This window comes from Bos indicus, chromosome 10 (assembly GCF_029378745.1).
Source record: "Bos indicus isolate NIAB-ARS_2022 breed Sahiwal x Tharparkar chromosome 10, NIAB-ARS_B.indTharparkar_mat_pri_1.0, whole genome shotgun sequence".
Taxonomy (NCBI): domain Eukaryota; kingdom Metazoa; phylum Chordata; class Mammalia; order Artiodactyla; family Bovidae; genus Bos; species Bos indicus.
The window spans coordinates 88,176,267-88,203,022 of NC_091769.1; the positions used below are offsets into that span (position 1 = coordinate 88,176,267).

The window sequence follows — 26,756 nt, forward strand, 5'->3', positions numbered from 1 at the left end:
AATACAATATTGTAAAGTTTTAAAATAAAATTAAATTAAAAAAAAAAAACACCTCTGGTTAACTTGAGAACACCATAGACCAAAAAGGCAAGACCCAAAACAGGAGCAGATAATTGCAAGGCTATTTATAATACCTTTCAAATCAATTAGAAAGGCAGCTCAATTTAAAATAAAAATGGCTGAAAGACTTGAACAAACATCTCCAGAAAAGAAACTCCAAATGGTCAACACATTTGTGATCATATACCTCATCTCAATAATTCATGAAATGTGTATTGAAACCACATGAGACACTACTAAAACTCCTACCAGGATAGTCACAAAGACCATCAGTGCCAAATATCAGGAAGGATGGAGACTGTCAAAGACCATCAGTGTCAAATATATCAGGAAGGATGGAGACCATCAAAGACCATCAGTGTCAAATATATCAGGAAGGATGAAGACCATCAGAAACTTCGCCCCCTGCTGGTAGATGTACACACTGATACAACCCTACTTTGGAAACAGCATTAATTAGTACAGCTGAAGACATGCACCCCCAAAGTGGACAATCATTCCCTCAACTTTACTTTTGGTCTACAGAAACTCCAGCACATGTGTACCAGGCACAGGGGAATGGTTTTGGAAAACAAGCTGACAAACAGAAATTTCCACCAAACGGGATAAATTAATTTCGGCAGAGTCAAGCTAAGGAGTACCATGAAGCAATAACAATGAATAAGCAGCTGCACACCACAACTTGAATGAACATTTAAAATACAATGTTAGACTTCCCTGGAGGTCCAGTGGCTAAGAATATGCCTGCCAAGGCAGAGGACACAGTTTTGATCCCTGAACTGGGACGATGCCACAGGACAACTAAGCCAGTGAGCCCCAACTACTGAGCCCTCACTGTACAGCCTGTGCTCTGCAATGAGAGAAGCTGCTGCAAAGAGAAACCCACACACCGCAACTAGAGAGTAGCCCTTGCCCTCTGCTCCAAGGAAAGCCTGTGCACAGCAATGAAGATCCAGCGCAGCCAAAAATAAAATAAATACATAAATAAAAATTTTTTTAAATGTCTTTACATGGCAACATTTCTGAGGGAGGCTTTGAATAAATTTTTTAAAATACAATGTTGCATAAAAGCCCAACAAGAAGTATAAGTATATAAGTGTATATATAATAGATTCTAAGTATATATAGAATAAATTCCATTAATATCCACTTTAAAAAGAAACACAACCAAACTCTATTGATTAGGGATTAATAATCAGGTGGTAAAAGTATAAAGAAAAGGAAGTGAAGGTTACCATTAAAGTTAAGAGGAGCCTATCTCTGGGTGGATGGAGAAAGAAATGGCAACCCACTATGGGGTCGCATAGAGTCGGACATGACTGAAGTGACTTAGCAGCAGCATCTCTGGGTGGAGGGCAGTTGGAGGAGAAAGGGGTGTGATTGGACAGCAATACAGAGAAATGCCTCTTGAGAAATCTGTATGCAGGTCAGGAAGCAACAGTTAGAACTGGACATGGAACAACAGACTGGTTCCAAATAGGAAAAGGAGTACATCAAGGCTGTATATTGTCACCCTACTTATATGCAGAGTACATCACGAGAAACGCTGGGCTGGAAGAAGCACAAGCTGGAATCCAGATTGCCGGGAGAAACATCAATAACCTCAGATATGCAGATGACACCACCCTCATGGCAGAAAGTGAAGAGGAACTAAAAAGCCTCTTGATGAAAGTGAAAGAGGAGAGTGAAAAAGTTGGCTTAAAGCTCAATATTCAGAAAACTAAGATCATGGCATCCGGTCCCATCACTTCATGGCAGATAGATGGGGAAACAGTGGAAACAGTGGCTGACTTTATTTTTCTGGGCTCCAAAGTCACTGCAGATGGTGATTGCAGCCATGAAATTAAAAGACGCTTACTCCTTGGAAGGAAAGTTATGACCAACCTAGACAGTATATTCAAAAGCAGAGACATTACTTTGCCAACAAAGGTCCATCTAGTCAAGACTATGGTTTTTCCTGTGGTCATGTATGGATGTGAGTCAGACTATAAAAATAGCTGAGCACCGAAGAATTGATGCTTTTGAACTGTGGTGTTGGAGAAGACTCTTGAGAGTCCCTTGAACTGCAAGGAGATCCAACCAGTCCATTCTAAGGGAGATCAGCCCTGGGTGTTGGTTGGAAGGACTGATGCTGAAGCTGAAACTCCAATACTTTGGCTATCTGACTCATTGGAAAAGACCCTGATGCTGGGAAAGATTGAGGGCAGGAGGAGAAGGGGATGACAGAGGATGAGATGGTTGGATGGCATCACCGACTCAATGGACATGGGTTTGGGTGGACTCCGGAATTGGTGATGGACAGGGAGGCCTGAAGTGCTGGGGTTCGTGGGGTCACAAAGAGTTGGACACGACTGAGTGACTGAACTGAACTGAACTGAACTGAACAGAGAAATGTCTGGTATAATGTTCTATTTCTTGACTTGGGTAATGGTTACATAAGTGTTTGCTTTATGATTATTCATTACAGTGCTCATTTCTATTTTATATATACTTCTCTAATTGTATACTGTATTTCAGAAAGTTAATGCAGGTTATAAAACAAAGAACGTGTTCATTACCAGAAACTGATGCCAACTCCCAGAGGACAACAGAGCTGCTTTCAAGAGCCTGGCCATGGAGACAGGACCCTCACTTCGCAGCCTAGAAGAAATCCTATAAGAAACCCATATTTCTGCCCCTTGAGGATCCGCTTCGGGTGGGAGTCAGGGATGGTCTCTAGCCTCAATAAATATCAAATGAGTACCCAAGTATTTAATTAATTTTTTATTGAGGTAACATTAGTTTATAATATTGTATGTTTCAAGTACACATTATATTTCTACTTCAGCATATATTATATCATGCTCACCACTGATAATATAGTTTCCAAGTAGTCTTTCATGACGTGATCCTACAGGGCATCAGCTAGGCTTAAGATAGGATGGAGGTGAGGTTGTGCAGGCTTCAGACCTCCAGATCTGCCCTGGAAATGTTCAGTTTAGCTCATTTCTGGTTAGAGAAGTGCTCCCTCTCTGACACGTGCCCAGAGTTCCATCATGACAGTGGTGCTTCCTTTGTGATGTCACCAGCATCCGCCTCTGACCTCGCCCACCGGCAGTTTCCAATATTGATCATTGGTAGTGGCTGTGCGTGCTGAATGACAGAGACCACACCCACCCCCCAACTAGTCCTGACTTTCACCTCTTCCAGGACAGAAGTACTAGTCAAAGAGGCTGCTGCAAGCTAAGAGCATCTACCTGGTGGGGCCTTGGTGAGTGGGGACCCAGCCTGAGGCCAGGGGTAAGGGAGGGCAGGGAGGCCAGGGCTGTCCCAGCAGAGGGGAGGCCTGGATTCTCTGCCTTGAGGACCACATGGTTAGAGGGCTCTGTCTTCTCCACTCTGGCCCCACCATCCTTGGAAGTCCTGCTTCCAGTGAGGGATCTGTGCTGTGTGTCTCTTGAAATCCACAGCCCCATGTCTGACTAGACAGAGGACATGAAAATCCCAATATGCTGCTCCCCTACCTTCTGAACAGGAAATCAAATTCCTATTGTCGTTGCTGTTGTTCAGTCACTCAGTCATATCCAGCTCTTTGCAACCCCATGGACTGCAGCACGCCAGGCTTCCTCGTTCTTCTCTGTCTCCCAGAGTTTGCCCAAACTCATGTCCATTGAGTTGGTGATGCCATCCAACCATCTCATTCTCTGTCTCCCTCTTCTGCTGCCCTCAATCTTCCCCAGCATCAGGGTCTTTTCCAACGAGTTGGCGGGAAAGACAGATAAGAGGGTGTTGTGATAGAAGTCCAAGCTCCCAAAATTGACCCACTTTCTTGCAGAGTCTTGACTGGGCTCTTGGGGGCAGGGGATACCCTACAGTATCTGCATTATCACTCAAAGTGTTAATAGTGATGTAGTTCTGCCTTGGAAACACTGTCCCTATCAGTGGCTACGTTTACTTCTGGATCCTATAGCAAAATCTGCGGACTTTCAAGATCGTTACTTCCAGGCCCATCCCCCACCTTCTTACAGGCTGCTTAGCAATCTGACCCAGCACCAGCCTTGGGGTGATGGGGACAACAGTGTAGCTCTGCTGCCTTGAAACCTAAAATCCTAGGAGTCGAAGTGATGTGAAACCAACAGTGAGCACGCCGAGCTAACTTTCCCGGGCCTCCCGCTTTTTCCCTCCCATTTTGAGTTTTCCTGAACATCTCATCTGGACAGTGCAGAAAGGCCACGCCCTGTTGTGTAGGCTGTGTTCAGTTGTATTTGGTTTTGGAATTACAACCAGTTCTGCAATGAAAATCCTGAGCATGTTGGCCTTCTGAGTTCAAGAGAGTGTTTCTGATGAAATGATTTCTAGACAACAGGAGTAGGGTCAACCTGGGCTCTTAACACTCTTGGCTAAGAGGGCTATGCTCCTGAAGCTCTCCATCAGGGTATTTTGGGACCTCAGGCAACTTCACTGCTCAATCGTCCACATCAGCTCGTGAAACCACTAAGCTCTGGAATCTAAGGTAACACGGATTTCACCCCCTTAGCAATTAAGGAATATTTATTTGAGTCATCATTGTGCCAGATACTAGGAATAGAAAGAAAAAGGAGATACAATCTGATTTAAAAAAAATATTTATTTATTTGGCTGCACTGGATCTTACTTGCAGCACACAGGGTCTTTATTGGCGGGATGCAAACTCCTAGTTGTGGCATGTGGGATCGAGTTCCCTGACCAGGGATGGAACCCTGGCCCCCTGCCTTGGGAGTCTTAGCCACTGGACCACCAGGCAAGTCCCTACAAGCTGATCTTAAAAGGATTTATAATCTAGTGGGGGAGAAGGTACATATCAGTGAATCAAAGCCTCTACTTTCTGGCCCATCAGGAAAGGTATTATTTTGAATAGATGCTGAAGGTGTCTACCCTTAAGCATGCAAGTTTTATGTCAACTATTTTCTATCATATTTACTTTCTAAATATATCACATAGTTGCTTTTCTTTCAATATAAAATATTCTGTCACAATTAACTTTCTTTTAATGATTCAAGCGGAGAAGGCAACGGCACCCCACTCCAGTACTCTTGCCTGGAAAATCCCATGAATGGAGGAGCCTGGTGGGCTACAGTCCATGGGGTTGTTAAGAGTCAGACACGACTGAGCGACTTCACTTTCACTTTTCACTTTCATGCATTGGAGAAGGAAATGGCAATCCACTCCAGTGTTCTTGCCTTGAGAATCCCAGGGACAGGGGAGCCTGGTGGGCTGCCGTCTATGGGGTCGCACAGAGTCGGACACGACTGAAGTGACTTAGCAATGATTCAAGATTGTTGTGACCATTTCCAACATTATCCTGTAATATAACAGTGCCACCAAGGCTTCTTGGCATGATCCTGAACTGAATGATCCCAAACTCTGAGTTTGTTTTACAGGTGTTTCCTCTCCTCTCACTCTAGGCTTTTGCTAATTTCACTGTGCTTTCAGTTTAATGAAAACTTTCTCCTTCCAATATGCTGCTCCCCATCTACTGTGGGCTTGAACAATCAGGTTTATCAGTAAGGCTCTTGGTCCAGCTATTGTCACAGAGACCAAGGTGTCAATGGTCCAGGGCTCTTCTCCTCTAGGTCATCATGAAACAGGTTCTTAAGGTCTTGTTGATCGGCCAACCTTAGGATGCTGTCCTTGGCAGCAGCATCAAAGATGCCCCCATTTCCATTCCCATGTCCATGGTCCAGTCTGCACAAAGGGAAAGAGCAGTGGAGAGCAGGCAACTTCCTTTTAAGAATGTGGCCCAGAGATGAAACAGATCACTTCCACTCACATTCCATTGGCTATAAGTTAGTCCCATTGCTGCACCAGCCTGCAAGGGAGGCTGGGATATGTAGTCTCTAACAGGGTAGCTGTGTATCCAGGTTTTAACCTTGGAAGCTCTACTGCTAAAAGAAAGAGCAAAAGAAAGGACATAAGTGGACACTCAGTAGTCTCTGCCACCATGGAGCTGTTGAAACTGTGTAGAATAAACGTAGGTGGGCTGTCACTGAAGACACAAGCCGCTGTCCTGCAGATAAAACGTCTGATTTGGACAGTTGACAGTACTATCTGTTTGGGTTGCTCAGATGCCTTTTGGGTCTTCGTTGTTATTCTGGATTATGTTCCCAGACAAGACACTAGAGGTTAAGAAAGCAGTCACAAAGACAACTCTCATCATCTTTCAGAGATCTTCCACCTCAATCCACATGAGTGAGAACATGAAAATGTTTTCAGCACCCACAGACCAGAAGCAACTTTCTCTAGAAGATTCTCAAGGCCACAGCTATTCATAAAAGCCTCAGCTATTCATACCCACACACCTTCACACCTTTACAAAGCACCTTCTACCAGCCTGACACTCATCTAGGTTGCTGGTGTTCAGCTGTTTGGGACGTGGGGTCGTCTCTTTGGGGGCCACCATATAATCCACCTGGTACTCCCATGGATTCTCCCTCCTCTTCTGTACCTCCCTGTATTGTACATACTTGACGCCTCCAGGAACTGGAGAGGGTTGGTACTGGCTCAGCAATTTTATCCTGTAGCTGCTGTTCAAAAACTTTCCATGGCTCCCTTTGCCTACTAAGTAAAGCCTAAACTCCTAAGCCCCATGTTCAAGAACATTCTGGCCTTGGTTCCCAGTAGAGGGTATGTTAAGGGATATGGCTCATCCAGGGAGGCTGGTTCCTAGGTTCTGTGTGGATGGCATCTTGGCATAGGGGGTTGGAAAGCTGCTGCTGCTGCTGCTCTGGGTCTGGACTAGAACACCCACTACTCAGTCTCTTCACAGGACACTCAGTCAAGGACACCTGGAAATTTCAGTACTAGGGCCTCCCCTCCATTCTATCTAGGTCCTTCCTGGGAGAGATTAACACTGACTGGGAATCTTCCGTTTGTGGAAAACTAAGTTAAATACTTGACATGCTTTTTATATTCACAGTGACTCTATGCTGTTATTCAGCTGCTCAGTTGAGTCCAACTCTTTGTGACCCCATGGGCTGCAGCACATCAGGCTTCCCTGTCCTTCACCACCGCCTGGAGCTTGCTCAAACTCATGTCCATTCAGCCAGTGATGCCATCCAACCATCTCATCCTGCCCTCAGTCTTTCCCAGCATCAGGGTCTCTTCCAAAAAGTCAGCTCTTCAGAGCAGGCGGCCAAAGTATTTGGGCTTCGGTGTCAGCATCAATCCTTCTAATGAATATTCAGGATTGATTTCTTTTAGGATTGACTGGTTTGATCTCCTTGCAGTCCAAGGGACTCTCAAGAGTTCTCCAGCACCACAGTTTAAAAGCATCAATTCTTCTGCACTCAGCTTTCCTCATAGTCCGACTCTCACATTCATACATGACTACTGGAAAAACCATAGCCTTGACTAAACAGACCTTTGTTGGCAAAGTAATTTCTCTGCTTTTTAATACGCTGTCTAGGTTCATCATAGATTTTCTTTTTAGGAGCAAGCATCTTTTAATTTCACCATCTGCAGTCATTTTGGAGCCAATAAAATAAAGCCCGTCACTGTTTCCATTGTTTTCCCATCTATTTGCCATGAAGGGATGGGACCAGATGCCATGATCTTAGTTTTTTGAAGGTTGAGTTTTAAGCCAGCTTTTTCACTCTCCTCTTTCACCTTCATCAAGAGGCTCTTTAGTTCCTCTTCGCTTTCTGATATAAGGGTGGTGTCATCTGCATATCTGAAGTTATTGATATTTCTCCTGGCAGTCTTGATTCTAGCTTTTCACATGATGTACTTTGCATATAAGTTAAATAAACAGAGTGACAATATACAGCCTTGACGTACTCCTCTCCCAATTTGGAACCAGTCCGTTGTTCCATGTCTGGTTCTAACTGTTGCTTCTTGATCTGCATACAGGTTTTGCAGGAGGCAAGTAAGGTGGTCTGGTATTCCCATTTCTTTAAGAATTTTCCACAGCTTATTATGATCCACATGGCCAAAGTCTTTAGCGTCGTCAATGAAGCAGCAATAGATGTTAATCTGGAATTCTCTTTCTTTTTCTATGATTCAATGGATGTTGGCAATCTGATCTCTGGTTCCTTTGCCTTTTCTAAATCCAGCTTGAGCATCTGGAAGTTCTCAGTTCACGCACTGTAGAAGCCTGGCTTGGAGAATTTTGAGCATTATTTGCTAGCGTGTGAAATGAATGCAGTTGTGCAGTAGTTTGAACATTCTTTGGCATTGCCTTTCTTTGGGATTGGAATGTGAAAACTGATCTTTTCCAGTCCTGTGGCCACTGCTGAGTTTTCCAAATTTGCTGGCATATCGAGTGCAGCACTTTCACAATATCATCTTTTAGGATTTGAAATAGCTCAGCTGGAATTCCATGTGGATCCATGTGGTAGATACTATTATTGGACTCCTTTTATTTGCATTATGATACTCATCTTACAGATGTGAAAATTAACCTTGGAGCAGTTAAGTAACTAGTACAAAGTCACACAGCTAGTAAGAAGCAGAGCCCTGGTTTTTTTTATTTTATTTTATTTTTGGCTGTGCTGGGTCTTGGTTGCCGTGTGGGTTTTTCTCTAGTTGTAGCAAGCGGAGGCTACTTTCTAGTTGCGGTACGTGGGCTTCTCATTGTGGTGGCTTCTCTTGTTGCCGAGCACAGGCTCTAGGGCGTGCAGTCTTCAGGAGGTGTGGCACGTGGAGGCGGTAGTCGCAGCTCCCGGGCTCTAGAGCCACAGGCTCAATAGTTGCGGTGCACGGGCTTAGTTGCTCTGAGGCACGTGGGATCATCCTGGACCAGGGATGGAACCCGAGACTCAAGCATTGGCGGGTGAATTCTTTATTATTGAGCCACCAGGGAAGCTCAGAGACCAGTTTTTTTTTGTTTTTTTTTTTTAATATTTATTTTTATTTACTTGTTTGGCTGCACAGGGTCTTAGTTGTGACATGTGGGATCTAGTTCCCCAACCAGGGATCAAACCCAGGGCCCCAGCATTGAGAGCTCACAGTCTTAGCCACTGCACCACCAGGGGAGACCACAGAGCCCAGTTTTGAACCAAGGTTCAACTAGATCCAAAGACCATGTTCTTTCCCCTTAACATGGGATCCTTCTAAAAGAACAGCTATTACCCGCATACTTAAGAGGCTTACTCCTTTCACTCTGGGGTCAGACACCAGTTCTGAAATGAGGAAGCACAGACAGAGGACATGCTGCTTGTGTCCAGGTTTTACTCTCTTCCACCTGTATCGGAACAACAGCAGCAAAAGCAAAAACTAATATTCACTAAACATTTACTCTGTGTACAATAGCTCATTTAATCTTCACAACTGCCTCTTAAGGTTGTTATTATTATTCCCCCCATTTTTCATATGCAAAGAAAGAAGTTCAGAGAGTTTAAGTCCCATATTTAGATGGCCCAACTGGGATGTGAATCCAGGCAGCTAGCGGTCTTAAACATTACTTTTGTGTTTACCTTGTTTATCTTTGTTCCCACCAGCCTTTATCCTAAAGAGAGGAATAGAAATGTTAGGGTCCAAGGGGCCTTACACCCCAACTAGCCCTCCCCTCTCAGGATTACAGATGAGAAAGAAAAATAAAGACAGAGACATCAAGCAAGTTACCCAAGATTGCACAGCACACTAATAGCTGAGCCAGGACTAGAACCGGCCCTTGATACACTGTTGCTATTACATGATGGATAATCCAAAAGCCTTCCTGTCCCAGGAATGAATAAATAAATGAATGGGTGGTGAGTGAAGACATGGACGGATTTCAGCAGAATGTGTAGTGGCTCATTTGGAGTTTTGATGGCACTTTGCTGTTTCTCAGTTGCTCAGTTGTGTCCAACTCTTTGCTACCCCATGGACTGCAGCACACCAGGCTTCCCTGTCCTTCACTATCTCCTGGAGTTTGCTCAAACCCATGTCCATTCAGTCAGTGATGCCATCCAACTATCTTGTCCTCTGTCACTACTGGTTCAAAAGAACCCTGGGGGTGGTGGAGGGGATGGGGGCAGGTGCAGGGCAGGGAGAGACATGACCAGGGTGTGCCAGCCTCGGGGGAGCACTGCTGCCTATGGGGAGTCAACGCATGAAAGCCTAGCTACCCTCGGACCCGCAGTGTCTCATGACTCGATGTTCACACATTTCCACTATGGCCTTCTTAGTGGACTGCGAACAACTCTGTCAATATCTTAGCATTATATGACTGTTAAAAGAGTCACTTTCGAAGATTGGTCAGCAGCCCGCCTCTCCCATTAGCCCTTGTACTGCAATTACTGGATAAGGTCTATTAAATAAACTTGCTGAGGCCCCTTCCTGGGAGAAAGGAGAGTGGCTTGACTTCCCTGGTGGCTCAGATGGTAAAGCGTCTGCCTACAATGCGAGAGACCTGGGTTTCATCCCTGGGTTTGGAAGATCCTCTGGAGAAGGAAACGGCACCCCACTCCAGTACTCCTGCCTGGAAAATCCCATGGAAGGAGGAGCACGGTAGGCTACAGTCCATGGGGTCGCAGAGTCGGACTCGACTGAGCGACTCCACTTTCACTTAGTTCGTTACACTGACTTTTGGGGGTTCAAACACTGGCACCTGCCTCCTGGATCAAAACGAGTGTCTCTAGCAGAGTAGCCAGGACTTTGAAAAAAACTGGAGACCTACAGGAACTGTGGTCCCTGGCAAACTAGAAGAGACAAAACCCACTCTCTTGGGCCTCCCGGGCAGGGCTGTGGCCAATCTGTAGATCTTCCCTTTGCTGGGGAAGAAGAAAGAACTGGGTACTGGCCCCTGGGCGGGGCTGAGCACAGCTACCTTTGTGCGGGGCTGGACGTCTCTCCTGGCTTTGACTTTTTTTCTGGCGGGGTTGGGTGGGTTGCAAGGCGGACGTGCCTGGGAGGAGAGCTTGAAGTAGGGGACAGCCGGAGAGCAGCAAGACCAGAGCTTCTGGTGTTGGGGACCCAGAGCTTCCGAGTGTCTCCCACAAGGGAGCAGCAGCCTTGTGGATTTGCTGTGGTAATTTGCAGACGGTTCCTGGTAGCTACAAGGTCTCTGAGGCGGAGCCTGGGCCTTCGCATAGGAAAAAAATCCAGCCTGGGTTCCCCGGCGGTCCAGCAGCACTGGGGCGGGGCCGAGGTTGGCGGCGGCCGGGGAGGAGCCGCGATGCCGCTCCCATGGTGATGCTGCGGGGAATTTGCTGACCGTCCCTTGCCAGGTGGGGCTGGCTTCGAGCAGGCCAGCGCGGAGGAGGACCGGCGGGCAGTCTCCTCCCAGGTAGGGAGCGTGTCGCCTGGCCTCACATTCCGGCCGCCTGCCTACCTTGCCTGGCGCTGGGGCCGTGGCGCCGAAGGCGCAGACGTGGTGAGCACGCGGGTGGGATGCTCCAGAAGCGATCCGGCTGGAAGAAGGGGCGCGGAATCCCGGTCCTGGACAGGGGTAGGGGTGGTGATGGGTGGGGGCAGTACTGCTGGCTCTACGCTTTCCGGGACCTCGGACCCTGAGGGATGGGGGCGGGGGAGACTGCGCCATACTCCCCGGTGGCTCGGGCTCTCCCCCAGCCTGGACCCGGGGGAAGGGTGGAAGGAGCCGCCCACCAGGAGGGGGCCGTGGCTCGGTCGACCGTCTTCAGTGGGTCGGTAGAGGGTGGACAGGAGGCGGTCCTCCGCCGCCTGCCTTGTTGGTTGCCTCTCCGGACCACCTCCACGCCGGGATTCCCGGGGGCTGTGCCTCCGGCTCGCGGGGCTGGCCTGGGAGGGTGCGCTCTCCCCCGCAGTCTCCCCGCGGCTCTGAGTGATAGCAGCGTCAGCGCTGCGCTGCAGCGGGTGCGGGGCGGGGTGGGGGTGGGGGGTAGGGGTGGGGATGGTCATCATTCCGTGCCGAGTGAGCTGGACTTCTGGGCCCTCAGGGGCACAATACCGCCACCTTTTCTCCTGTGCTTTCAAAGAAAGGCTCTTGCCTCCATCCTCACCTTGGCCTTGAGAGAGAAACTTTGGATTTGGATGATGGACCTGGGGACACCGTGGCCCGGGGCGGGGCGGGGGGTGGGGTGGGGTGGTGGTGCCGGTGGCTTCCCCCCAGAGTCGCTTAGCACGGTCCTACAGAGCTGACCTAGGTACTGCCTTGACCTGATGCTCTCTGGAAGGGCAGGGGTCAAACTTGCTCTCTAGACCTCTGGTCCAAGCTGGGGTGGACTCCCACCCGCCCCCTCCCCCAGGGCCCCCCTTTCCCCATTCCTGAGAATGCAGGGGCATAAGACTTCTGTGAGAGGCTCCGGAGTATCATGGTGTGAACATCTCAGGGGCGGAATTGTCTGAGGACAGGAAATAAAATGTTCATCTGAGCAGAGGAGCGACGGGGCCCCTGCTCTCCTTGAGGGCTCAGGGCGGAGAGTGAGCATTGTCTTCCGGGAGAAGAAGGCCCTTCTGGGCCTCAGTCTCGTGTACCAGCCCTGATGAAAGTCAAGTGGAACTTCCCAGGCAGCAGTGGGAAGAGCGGGGAATAGGGAGGTGGACTTTCTCCTCTCACAGCCTCGTCTCCCGGGAGAAGAGGTGGGAGAACGGAGAGCCGAGTCCGCCTTCTCTGAGCATCACACGCTGTGGTGCAGCCTTTCTCTCTCCCCAGCTCCTGTTCCCGGGAAGAATGGACTCTTGCCCTTGGAGGTGAACTTTTCCTGAATTTACCTTGCCTTCCTTCTCCCTGGCTCGGCTGGCTTTCTCTGGAGGGACACTGAGGCAGGCGGAGAGCCGTCTTTTATTTTAGAGCTGGAACCGGGCAGCATCACTGGGCAGGCCAGGGAGCTGAGTCGCAGAGGGTGTTCTGGGGCTCTCACCTGCACCCAGGTCTCCTGACTGCCTGGCCTACCTCCAGGCCGGCAGGATGAGGCCCCTTCCTCTCTGATCCTCCCCGACTTCACCCCCAGCGCCCTAGTGAGGCCAGGCTGTGAGGACCTCCTGATGGGAGGGGACAGCTCCAGCATCTTCTCCTCCATTAAGATGTGTTTTCAAGTTTCTTAGGAAAGAAGCAACCTGAAGAGGGGAGCTAAAGGCACCTGGCTACCTTCCTGCCATGCACCCACAGTGGACACACAATTTCTGTGGGCCTCTCTGAGCCCTGGAGAAGGCAATGGCAACCCACTCCAGTATTCTTGCCTGGAAAATCCCATGGACAGAGGAGCCTGGCAGGCTACAGTCCACGGGTTCACAAGAGTTGGACACGACTTAGTAACTAAACCTCTGAGCCAGATGGCCTTGGGGCTAGCTGCTGTGGTCACAGCCATGGAGGGGGCCCAGGGGCATGGGGGACTTCAGCTATCTCTCTGCCAGCATCTCAGGATGGGAGGTCCTGCCCAGCCCATGAGCAGAGCAGTTACCTTGTGCCTGGTGCTTGAGTTGATGCTTTTCAGACACACCTTCTGAGCACAGAGCCCCTGAAAGCTGGCCCCTGGTGATTGCACAGCATGCCTTGCGCTCCGTCATGACCACAGTAATCCTGGGGTGACCCTGTGGGACGGGGTGGGGTTCCCAGTAAACCATATGACAGCTAGCTGCCCATGGAGTGACAGTACAATGCCAGAGAGAGGAGTACTCACGGTGGGTCTGGTTCCTCTGCACCCCCCTCTCAGGCTTCCTTCTAACCCTTCTCCAGGAGAAAGGCCCCACCCCATGATCCAGGGATGCTGGTGGTGCCCCCTCCGGGCTGGCGGGGCAGAGGTAGGCTCTGAGACTGCTGGAGAAGAACCACTTACAGGGCACAGTACCTGGTTCTGGACCGAGCCCCGTTAGCTGGCGCTCTGCCCTCCAGGTTTCCCTGCCTGACAGCTGGGCATGAAAACACCTTCCTCAGATGGGTGGGGGGGCTTGGGAAATATGTCAAGTGCTTATTGCAGGTGGGGAATTATTCCTGGAGACTCTGGAATTGAAGCCATCTACTTCCTGCCTCAATGGGGGAAAGGTGGCCATTCCCTCTATGAAGGATGCCTGACCCCCCATCCCGTGGCCAGTCTAGGGCACGCTTCTGGGTTTGGAAGGCAGACCATCTCTCCCCAGCCCAGTTCAGGTTGTGCTTTGGGGCCCTGAGGACTTCCTCTCCCCCTTCTCCACCGTTGTGACATTTCACAGAATTTCCACACCGTAAAATGCAGGTGACTGGTGGCACAGCGGACCTGCTCACACACCCGATCTTCCCCCCTGATTCTTGAATCCCTTGGACTCTCTAGTCTGGCTTCTTCCTCAGAAGCAGCTTGTGGAAGAGCCACAGAGATCATGGGTATCAAGTGCTGGGAGCTCTTTGCACAGAGTGTTGAGGGTGTAGGAAGGCTGTGGGGTATTCGGGGCCATGGGCAGGCTCACTCTGGGAGGCTGGACTGTAAGTGCTTAGGCGGAGCGCTCAGCTACGAGTAAGACTGGCAGCTCTTGGTGCACTGTTTCGCCTGAGCTGGGGCACAGCGTTCGCTCCTCTTCCCTCTCTGGGAGAGCAGTGGTTTTTGCAGGCCACTCCCACGTCAGCAGGGGTGGTGTACCCTGGGCCCCTTGTTCTTGCCCAGGAGGTGGCTGGTGCAACTCATGCAAAACAGGGTGACGGGGAAGCTGAGATGAGAATGTGGGCAGCTCATGAGGCATGCTGTGTCCTCGTTACAGTGTGTCTGGATTGCTTGGGGCCAACCGAGGGGGCGCTTTAGAAGAACATCAGTGACCAGTGTGTGCTGTGCTCTAGGGCAGCATTGCACCCACGCTGCCATGGTCCTTCCCAGCACGCCTGGGGTTGGTCCTGGAACCTGCAGAAGCGGGGGTGGGGGGGAAGGGTGCCCCACTGTCGCCTCCCGCTTCCTGGTGATCAGTAGTGTTCCCAAAGGGAACTGAAGCCTGGACCCCCACTTAGAAAACCAGGATCTAAGTGTCCTGGGCTCCCGCCTTCTGCTTTTTTCACCTTCCGTTCTGCTGTTTCACGCAAGCACCCTGAAGGCAGGCTCTGAAGAGCTGGGCTAGGGTAACTGAGGTCCGGCCCTGCCCTGTGCCTGCAGACCCTTGTTCAGGCTGAGCTGCGGCTTCTGGCAGCCTCAGAGCATCGGAGATAGAGAGGTCAGGCCAGCTTTTGGCCAGAAGCCTAGCCTGCCATACTCATGACTGAGTGGCCTCGCCAAAGAAGATTGCCCCAGAGATAGGAGCCTTCTCCTCCCCCTGACTGGATCTTCTCATAATCGAGTCCAGCCAGAGGGACGCTGGCCTCAGGCCACGGGGTCCTGGCAAAAGAGCAACGCATCCTGAGGTCTGTGGAGATACCAATGAGCAAGACGCACCTCTGGCCAATTGGCCAGGGAGACAGATGGCTGTTTGCTGAGCTGTTCATGTGGTTGTCAGCTGTGCTTGATGGAGGGCTTGGGAACATGGAGGCTGGCACACACATTACCTGAGGGCACTTGGGAGCTGGGCTTCCATCTGCTTCACTGCCTGCTCACTTCACCTCTGTGAGTCTTCCCTTCACAACATGGTAGAATAACCCCTGGGGCTTCCCTGGTAGCTCAGCTAGGTAAAGAATCTGCCTGCAATGCGGGAGACCTGGGTTCAATCCCTGAGTTGGGGAGATTCCCTGGAGAAGGGAACGCTAGCCACTCCAGTATTCTGGCCTGGAGAATTTCATGGACTGTGTAGTCCGTGGGGTTGGAAAGACCTGGACACGACTGAGCTACTTTCACTTTCAGAATAACCCCCAGTGCATTGGACCATTCAGCGGAGGGAAGCAGAAAAGTGTCTGGTATGAGACTGGTGATGGGGAGCCCCCCTCTTTCCCTTTGCTTACCCTTTTACCTGCTGAGTGGCCAGTGGTCCTGGGGTCTCTGGGCCAGCTGGTCAGGCTTCAGTGGCAGCGGCTGACCAACAGTGTTGGTGGCTCTGGGCACTGTTGGAGCTGAGCTGTTCCCTTAAAAAGAGCTTCAGATCCCTGTAGACCTTGTAGAGGGGAACATCTCAGAGCCAGCGTGTGTGTGTGTGTTGGGGGGGTAGAGGTGTCCTTCAGTACCACAAATAGGCTGGTACTGGGTCAGGGACCCTTCCTGGGCAGGGACCTAGTATGCCCTGGCCTGTGAACTAGGCCAGGCTTTGGGGAGGCCTCCTCAGGCCCTGAACAGTGTCCCTGGCCTGAGATCCTGGTGCCATTCAGTGACCTCATGTTCCTTGTCATTCTTTTTTTTTTTTTTTTTACTAGAGGGGCTGCCCTTTGTCGCAGAGGGCAGCAGAGGGTGAGATGGTTGGATGGCATCACAGACTCAATGGACATGAGCTTGAGCAATGTGAAGGGCAGGGAAGCCTGGCGTGCTGCAGTCCATGGGGTCACAAAGAGTCAGACACGACTGAGCAACTGAACAGCCACCACTGCACTCAGCCTTCGTTTCGGCGAGCAGGGGTTACTCTCTAGTTGTGGTGCACGGGCTTCTCACTTCAGTGGCTTCTCTTGTTGCAGAGCATGGGCTCTAGGTGCTCGGGCTTCAGTACTTGCGGTACATGGGCTCAGGAGTTGCAGCTCGCAGGCCCCAGAGCATAGGTTCAGTCACTGTGACACACTGGTTTCTTTACTCCACAGCATGTGGAATCTTCCTGGACCAGAGATTGAACCTATGTCTCCTGCATTGGCAGGTGGATTCTTAACCACTGGACCATGAAGGAGGTCCCCTTGTCATTATCTTTTAATCCTCTGTGAGCCGGCGTGAGTAGCCCAGGTGATAGATGAGAACGCTGAGGCTCAGAGAGGTGGTGATAGCCACAGCCACACCCATGCACAGACATGGCGGAGCCCACACCGGCCCAAGGCTGGTCTGTCTGCAGCAGAGGGCTCTTCCTCCCCGAGTATGGCTGACACCCTCAGGTCACCTGCTGCTGTCACTGCTGGTGGTTTTGCTGAAGTTGCTGAAGACAGGACTTGGGAGTGAAGGTCGTGCATTTTCCCCTTCCCCTCCACTCTGGGCAGGGTGCCCAGAGCTGGGTTCTGCTGAAGGACAGCAGAAAAAATGGAAGGATAAGATTCCCACACAACCCCTGCCCCACTGGGACACACCAAAGGCGTATTCAGGATGCCAGGTCCTGGCTCCATACTTCATGGAGTGGCTCCCTGGAGCCCTGGTCCTGTCATCTGTCCAGAGCAGCGGGGTTGGAGGGGCCAGGTGATGGGGTGGTGGGAGTGGGTAAGTGATGTGCAAGCCCCTGACCTGGGCCCCCAAGCTGCAAAGTGAAGGAGCACATGGCCTGGGGCCTGCTGCCTGCTGCCCTGATCTTTCCCCAGAGACAGAGGAGGGAAAGAGGTTGGGAGGAGCAGTCTCTCTCTGACCGAGGCCTTATTCCAGAGGCTGAGCAGCTACCTGCCTGTTCATCGAATGAATCATCTTTGAGCTAGGCTCTGACCTGGTTCCTTCTCACAGGCTCCCCAGAGCCTGCCACTGAAGACTCACCCTGGAGTAAGCCCCAGATACCTCTTCCAGTTTGCCCGCCTGCTTCCTTCATCCTGTTCCAGCTCAGAGGCTCTTCTTGTGTGGGGAGTGGGGGGAAATCCAATGAAGTTTTTACAAAATGCACACACCCTTACCTGCAGCTCGGCCAGGAACCATTACTCCAGCGAATCGAACATGCCCTGGATTGTCTGACCCACTTCCTTCTCCCAGCCCAGTCCTTGTCCTCATCCCCATCCTCACTTGTTCAGAGTCTCTGTGTTCTTCAAACCCCGACTTGAACGCCACCTCCTCCATGAAGCCTTCCCTGGACCCCGGGCCAGAGGAGGTCTCACAGCCCTTAATGCACTTGTCTTATTTTGAGTCTGTCTCTTCTGCTAGACGGTGAGCTCATCCTTTCATTTATCAAGTGTTCACTGAGTGCCAGTCACAGACATGCCCTCCAGTAATTCACGGGGAAGGGGCGGGTAGGCGAGTCACCGGATGGTGACAAGCGCTTCAGAAATGCTCTAATGATGGCAGTGCAAACACCAGGGGACGCTGGGGCAATGGCAGTTAAAGGTGACAATGTACATCCTTTATGACCAACAGTTTCACATCTGGCTGACTAATTACCCAGAGAAATTCACGCATGTGCCTAAGGAGACGGTTCCAAGGATATCTAGGGCAGCAGTGTTCGAAACACAGAAAAAGAGGTCTCAACTCACAATGATGGAGTAGACAAAGATGTGATGTTGCGCAGCAGTTACAATATAAATAACTGGGGAATTTTATGTTTTGTAAGTTATGCCTCAAAAAAGCTGATGTATATACACACGTGTATTCATAGTATTATCATGAATCAGTCTCAAAAACATTATTGTGAAAAAAAGGAAATTGCAGAATAGTGCCGTTAGTGAAAATTTAATTTTAATAAAAATCACAAAACAATATCTATGTTTTATGCGCACAAGCACGTTGCAACGCTGTAATACCTACCAGGTTCGCGCTTGTGCTGGTCTTTGGAGGGGTGGAGGGAAGTCGCTGAGACTGACGGGAAAATAAACGAGTTCTAATTTGTCCGTAACACTTCTTTTAAGAAGAAAGATTGGAAGCAAAAATAACAGAATGTTAGCGTTTGTATTTTTAAAACTTCCTTTTATTGAAGTGTCGTTGATTTACCATGTTGTACCAATATCTGCTGTACAGCAAAATGACTCAGTTATACACACATAGACATTATACTTTTATGTTCTTTTCCACTATGGTTTATCACAGGGTATTGCATATAGCTCCCTGTGCTTTACAGTAGGGCCTTGTTTATCCATTCTATATATGAGAGTTTATATCTGCTCACCCCACACTCGCAGGCCTCCTCTCCCCCCACCCCGCCCCCCGGCAACCACTAGCCTGTTCTCTATGTCTGTGAGTCTGTTTCTGTTGTCGATTGCTTCATTTGTGCCACATGTGAGATTTCACGGGCTTCTCTGATAGTTCAGTTGGTCAAGAATCCGCCTGCAACATGGGAGACTGGGGTTCAATCCCTGGGTTGGGAAGATCCCCTGGAGAAGGGAAAGGCTCCCCACTCCAGTATTCTGACCTGGAGAATTCCATGGACTGTACAGTCCATGGGGTCAGAAAGAGTCGGACACGACTGTGTGACTTTCACTTAGATCCCACATATAGGTGATATCGTATGGTACAGTATTTGTTTTCTTTCTCCCTTTCCCAAGACCAGCACAAATGGCATTATTTCATTCTTTCTTATGGCCGAGTAATATTCCCTTGTGTGTATGTAGTGCCTCTTCTTTATCCATTCATCTGTCAGCGGACATTTTGGTTGCTTCCATGTCTTGGCTATTGTGAATAGTGCTCTTATGAACATAAGGGTGCGTGTATCTTTTTGAATTATGGTTTTATCTGGGTATATGCCCAAGTGGAATTGTTGACTCGTATGGTAATTCCATTTTTAGTTTTCCATAGTGGCTGCACCGTTTCCATTCGCACTAGCAGTGTGCGCCCTCTCTAGCGTTAGGTCTTCGTAGACTTTGTCATGATGGCTATTCTGACCGGTGTGAAGTGGTGCCTTGTTGTAGTTTTGATTTGCACTTCTCTAATAGTGGTGTTGAGCATCTTTTCCTATGTCTACTGGCCATCTGTATGTCTTCTTTGGAGAAATGTGTATTAAGGTCTTCTGCCCATTTTTTTGATTGAGTTGTTTTTTGTTGTCGCTGTTGTTGACTTGTAAGAGCTGTTCGTATATTTTGGAGATTAAGCCCTTGTCTGTCATATCATTTGCAAAGATTTTTCTCCCATTCTGTAGGTTGTCTTTTCATTTTTTGATGGTTTCCCTTGCTGTGCGAAAGCTTTTAAGTTGATTTGGGCCCACAGAATATGAACATTTGTTAATTCCGTTGATTTTATACTTTTAACCTTTTGGGACCTGAAATTTTTCAAAATTAAAATAAATTAGTAATCCAAGACATCAGAGGAAAGGCACTGGCTTTTCGCAGGGAAATTAGGAAAGGTTGCAAGAGGAGGTGGCAGCTGGGTATTGAAGACTGGAAGTTGGTGGGTTTAACTGGGTGGGGGAGTTGGGGAAAGGAGATCTAGGGTGTTCAAGGCCAGGGAGTATGTGGGCAGGCTCTTTGTACTTTTAAAAAATATTTAAACATTTATTTATTTGGCTTTGCCAGGTCTTCACTGCGGTACGTGGGATCTGTATTGCAGCATGTCAACTCTTGCTTGTGGCTTGTGGGATTCAGTTCTCTGACCAGGGATCAAACCCGGGCTCCTTGCATTGACAACATAGAGTCTTAGCCGCTGGACCACCAGGGAAGTTCCTCTTTGTACTCTTAAAATGTTTGCCAAGCTGCCCGTCCCCTGCCACCTTCCTCATTCTCATCCTGAGCTCGTTCTAGCTCCTCCGTTTCTGGGATGTACTCACAGTAAATAGGGTCTTGAAAAAAAAACAGTCACGTGTCCTTTTATGATTTTTTAAAGTGTAGATAATCTAACGTGAGCAGGGGGAAGAATGAGCCAAATATGTAAAACTGAACATTAAAATGGAGACGTAGCCAGTGATACAGACAAAATAGAATTCTATAAGGATACTGTGCTCAACCACACGCACATTTAGCTGAAAATCAGCTAAAATTGATAGTTTTCTGTGTGCTGTGCTTAGTCGTGTCTGACTCTTTGCGACCATCCCATGGACTGTAGCCCACCAGGCTCCTCTGTCCATGGGGATTCTCCAGGCAAGAATACTGGAGTGGGTTGCCATGCCCTCTTCCAGGGGATCTTCCCAACCCAGGGATCGAACCCAGGTTACTGTCATTACAGGTGGATTCTTTACCTTCTGACCACCAGATAAGCCCAAGAATGCTAGAGTGGGTAGCCTATCCTTTCTCCAAGGGATCTTCCCAACCCAGGGATTGAACCCAGGTCTCCCTCACTACAAGTGGATTCTATACCATCTAAGCCACCAGAGAAGCTCAGATAGTTTTCTGAGAAAATGCAAATCATCAGCTTGACCCCAGAAGAACTAGAAAAACCTCAACAATAATCATGAAAGAAACTGAATTTTCATAAACTCCACTCCCAAACACCCAGGTTTAAACAGCTCTTAATTTCTATCAAACCTTCAGGGAAGAGAGAATTCCAATGTTCTTTAAACTGCATCAACTGTGCGAGATCATAGAGAAGGAAACACTCCATAATAGTCTATGAAGCCTGCACAACACAGACAGAAACAGCCCACACAGGAAAAGGGAAAAAATACTAGAAAAAATCTCATCTATGAATATTGGTGCAAAATTCATATATTAACAGAAACAAATAGAATCACACAACATTATGCTTAGAAAATGAATACACCATGAGCAAGTGGGGCTATCTTCCAGAGATATAGATTCAATGTTAGGAAAACTATTAACATAATTGAACAAGACAATAGTTCAAAAGAGATGAGAAAATGACATAAACAGCTCCATAAATGCTAAAATGCCTAAAAGGCATTGGATAAAATTCAACGTATGTCCCTGATTTTAACTCGTATTTAATAGGAATAGATGGATATTGCTTAAAATTTTACGTGTGTGTGTGTGTGTGTGTATGTGTGTACAGAGACATACACACAAGGAAAAAGTGACCACCGTTACCTTCATCCTTTAACACTTCTCTAGAAGTGCTAGCCGATACAAAATTTGAAAATATGGGTTATGAAAGGAGACCAGTTTACCAGTTTAAATTGTAGATGATAAGATTGGCCATCTGGAGAAAAAAAGAACAAGACAGTCCACTGAAAAACTATTAGCAATAATAAAGGAATATACTAAGATGGGACTTCCAGGTGGCACAGTGGTAAAGAAGCCGACTGACAATGCAGGAGATGCGAGAGATGAGGGTTCAATCCCTGGGCCAGGACGGTCCCCTATAGGAGGAAAGGGCAACCTGCTCTAGTATTCCTGCCTGGAAAATTCCATGGACAGAGAAGCCTGGAAGGCTACAGTCCATGGGGAGTTGGACATGACTGAGCAACTGAGTGCACACACTCACACGCACATACTAACATGACTGCTAATCACTATTCAGAACAAAAACATATAGCTTTCCTGTGTATAACTTTAGCCTGTTTTGCAATATAGAGAAAGAAAATATAATGTCAGTAAAGGTGCTAAAAACATTAAAAGTGAGCCTAACTGGAGGGGAGAAGAACAGCTCTTATTACTGCTGCTCACTCTTGGTTCTCAACACTTAGAACAGGGCCTCACACACAATTACAGATACTTGTTGAGTGATGGAACTGGCTCATAGATAGAGGAAACAGAAAATACCTGTTAAGACCCAGACACAGTTACTAGGTGGTGATGATAATAGCAGTCACCAATGAACAGTAGTTCCCCTGTGCCAGGCACTGTGCCATGGCCCTCGCTGCAGCCTAAAACACAGTCTTTCGTGGAGAATATTCTGTGTGCACTTGCGAAGAACATGTATTCTGCTTCTCTTAGGAGGAGTGTTCTGTATATGTCCACTGGGTTTAGTTGGTCGATCAGATCAGATCAGTCTCTCAGTCGTGTCCGACTCTTTTCGACCCCATGAATCGCAGCACGCCAGGCCTCCCTGTCCATCACCAACTCCCAGAGTTCACTGGGACTCACGTCCATCGAGTCAGTGATGCTATCCAGCCATCTCATCCTCTGTCGTCCTCTTCTACTCTTGCCCCCAATCCCTCCCAGCATCAGAGTCTTTTCCAATGAGTCAACTCTTCGCATTAGGTGGCCAAAGTACTGGAATTTCAACTTTAGCATCATTCCTTCTAAAGAAATCCCAGGGCTGATCTCCTTCAGGATGGATTGGTTGGATCTCCTTGCAGTCCAAGGGACTCTCAAGAGTCTTCTCTAACACCACAGTTCAAAAGCATCAATTCTTCGGTGCTCAGCCTTCTTCACAGTCCAACTCTCACATCCATACATGACCACAGGAAAAACCATAACCTTGACTAGACGAACCTTTGTTGGCAAGCTAATGTCTCTGCTTTTGAATATGCTATCAAGGTTGGTCATAACTTTCCTTCCAAGGAGTAAGCGTCTTTTAATTTCATGGCTGCAGTCACCATCTGCAGTGATTTTGGAGCCCAGAAAAATAGTCTGACCCTGTTTCCACTGTTTCCCCATCTATTTCCCATGAAGTGATGGGACCGGATGCCATGATCTTCGTTTTCTGAATGTTGAGCTTTAAGCAAACTTTTTCACTCTCCTCTTTCACTTTCATCAAGAGGCTTTTTACTTCCTCTTCACTTTCTGCCATAAGGGTGGTGTCATCTGCATATCTGAGGTTATTGATATTTCTCCCGGCAATCTTGATTCCAGCTTGTGTTTCTTCCAGTCCAGCGTTTCTCATGATGTACTCTGCATATAAGTTAAATAAGCAGGGTGACAATATACAGCCTTGATGTACTCCTTTTCTTATTTGGAACCAGTCTGTTGTTCCCTGTCCAGTTCTAACTGTAACTTCCTGACCTGCATACAAATTTCTCAAGAGGCAGATCAGGTGGTCTGGTATTCCCATCTCGTGAAGAATTTTCCACAGTTTATTGTGATCCACACAGTCAAAGGCTTTGGCATAGTCAATAAAGCAGAAATAGATGTTTTTCTGGAACTCTCTTGCTTTTTCCATGATCCAGCAGATGTTGGCAATTTGATCTCTGGTTCTTCTGTTTTTCTAAAACCAGCTTAAACATCAGGAAGTTCACGGTTCACATATTGCTGAAGCCTGGCTTGGAGAATTTTGAGCATTACTGTACTAGCGTGTGAGATGAGTGCAATTGTGTGGTAGTTTGAGCATTCTTTGGCATTGCCTTTCATTGGGATTGGAATGAAAACTGACCTTTTCCAGTCCTTTGGCCACTGCTGAGTTTTCCAAATTTGCTGGCATATTGAGCGCAGCACTTTCACAGCATCATCTTTCAGGATTTGGAATACTCCACTGGAATTCCATCACCTCCACTAGCTTTGTTCATAGTGATGCTTTCTAAGGCCCACTTGACTTCACATTCCAGGATGTCTGGCTCTAGGTCAGTGATCACACCATGGTGATTATCTGGGTCGTGAAGATCTTTTTTGTACAGTTCTTCTGTGTATTCTTGCCACCTCTTCTTAATATCTTCTGCTTCTGTTAGGTCCATACCATTTCTGTCCTTTATCGAGCCCATCTTTGCATGAAATGTTCCTTTGGTATCTCTGATTTTCTTGAAGAGATCTCTAGTCTTTCCCATTCTGTTGTTTTCCTCTATTTCTTTGCATTGATCGCTGAAGAAGGCTTTCTTATCTCTTCTTGCTATTCTTTGGAACTCTGCATTCAGATGTTTATATCTTTCCTTTGCTCCTTTGCTTTTCGCTTCTCTTCTTTTCACAGCTATTTGTAAGGCCTCCCCAGACAGCCATTTTGTTTTTTTGCATTTCTTTTCCATGGGGATGGTCTTGATCCCTGTCTCCTGTACAATGTCATGAACCTCATTCCATAGTTCATCAGGCACTCTATCAGATCTAGGCCCTTAAATCTATTTCTCACTTCCACTGTATAATCATAAGGGATTTGATTTAGGTCATACCTGAATGGTCTAGTGGTTTTCTCTACTTTCTTCAATTTAAGTCTGAATTTGGCAATAAGGAGTTCATGATCTGAGCCACAGTCAGCTCCTGGTCTTGTTTTTGCTGACTGTATAGAGCTTCTCCATCTTTGGCTGCAAAGAATATAATCAATCTGATTTTGGTGTTGACCATCTGGTGATGTCCCTGTATAGAGTCTTCTCTTGTGTTGTTGGAAGAGGGTGTTTGTTATGACCAGTGCATTTTCTTGGCAAAACTCTATTAGTCTTTGCCCTGCTTCATTCCGTATTCCAAGGCCAAATTTGCCTGTTACTCCAGGGGTTTCTTGACTTCCTACTTTTGCATTCCAGTCCCCTATATTGAAAAGGACATCTTTTTTGGGTGTTAGTTCTAAAAGGTCTTCATAGAACCATTCAACTTCAGCTTCTTCAGCGTTACTGGTTGGGGCATAGACTTGAATTACTGTGATATTGAATAGTGTTGAATATTTCCAAGTCCTCTGTTTCCTTATTGATCTTCTGTCTGATTGTTCTACTCACTAGCGGAAGAGGTTCATTGAAATCTCCTCCTCCAATTGCGTTACTGTTTCTTTTTTCCATTCTGTTCATGTTTGCTTCCCATATATTTGGGTGCTGTGCTGTTAAGTGCATATATATTTATAATTGTTATTTCTTCCTGGGGAATTGACTTTTATCATTGTGTAATATCCTTCTTTGTCTCTTGTGACAGATTTTTACCTAAAGTCTATTTTATCCGATGTAAATGTGGCCACCCCGGTCTCTTTTGTTTACCATTTGCGTGGAGTATCTTTTCTATTTTCTCACTTGCAAGCCGTGTATGTCTTTACAGCAAAGGTTAGTTTCCTGTAGAGAGCATATAGTTTCATCTTTCTACATCCTTTTGCTCAAATGGTTCATTGAACTCTCACAGTAACCCTATGCAGATGTTGCTACTGTTGTCCTTAATGTTTCCGAAAGTTAGAAACATTTATTTACTTAGAATTACAATGAAGTCATATCAAATAATGTGTCAGAAAGCTGACAAGTATCACACATATCCAAAAATCCATAGAAATAATATAGCATTTTTCTTAGTGAACTGCCTGAAAAATTCCACATTTCCCTATATTTTCCCCTACGTAATTCAGTTAACGTCACTTGTAGATGAGGAAACTGAGGCTCATGAAGCTTTAGGTAACTTCTCCTAGATCCAGTGAAGGTGGAATTTGAATCAATATTTGATTCTTTGTTATCCATCCTGCTGCTGCTGCTGCTAAGTCGCTTCAGTCGTGTCCGACTCTGTGCGACCCTATAGACGGCAGCCCACCAGGTTCCCCCGTCCCTGGGATTCTCCAGGCAAGAACACTGGAGTGGGTTGCCATTTCCTTCTCCAATGCATGAAAGTGGTGAAAGTGAAGTCGCTCAGTCGTATCCAACTCTTAGCGACCCCATGGACTGCAGCCTACCAGGCTCCTCCGCCCATGGGATTTTCCAAGCAAGAGTACTGGAATGGGGTGCCATTGCCTTCTCCGGTTATCCATCCCAATATAGTTAAATTGATATTTTGAATCTGGAAGAGGGAGGGTGGGTGGGGGGAGAAAATGAATTATTCAAACATGACTTTGAGATAACCAGCCCCTTGGGGAAAGAAATAAAGCTGGGCCCACCACACTCCTAACACCAAAATAAAATGTAGAAAGAAAATTTTAAAGAAGGAAAGAGTAAAAGAATGATTAAAAAGAAAAAGAACCCTAACAATACCAGTGGAAAACATGAGCATATATTTTTAGGATCCTCTAGTAGAAAATATTTTGGGCTATAGAAATACCTGAAATTTCTGTAAGCAGTGATGCCATAAATAGAGTAAAAAAAAAAGACAAATGACAATTTGTAATGCACATAACAAAAAGTTAATTGTCTTAATTTAGAAAAAATCTTTTAAAAATCAGTGAGTTAATTTAGAAAGAACATAGTTCACAGAAAAATAAATGCAAAGGCCACCAATCAACGTGAAAGCAATGCCTGCCTTTTCTGAGATTAAAAGAATTACACACTGAAACAAGATGTCATTTTCAACTCACGTTTTGGCAAAGCTTAAAAATTTGATGGCTGGGCAGTGCAGACTGGTTCATCTTCTTTGAAGGACAATCTGGCAAGACCTGAATTTTAAATCCACCTAACCTTCAACTCAACATTCAGAAAACGAAGATCATGGCATCCAGTCC

The 26,756-nt window shown here is 47.4% G+C and overlaps 1 protein-coding gene across 11 annotated transcripts in view; it reads left to right on the top strand.

Annotated features, from left to right (window-relative positions):
- The first annotated feature begins 3,194 nt into the window (after positions 1 to 3,194).
- The window catches only part of TMEM63C (transmembrane protein 63C), an 86,355-nt gene continuing 62,793 nt past the window's right edge, over positions 3,195 to 26,756 (top strand). For 7 of the 11 annotated variants that reach the window (XM_070797908.1, XM_070797905.1, XM_070797906.1 and 4 more), the window contains exon 1: positions 11,124 to 11,371. The gene's annotated coding sequence lies outside the window, so the exon portion shown is untranslated. The other 4 variants (XM_070797910.1, XM_070797913.1, XM_070797911.1 and 1 more) reach the window with 3 other exon arrangements.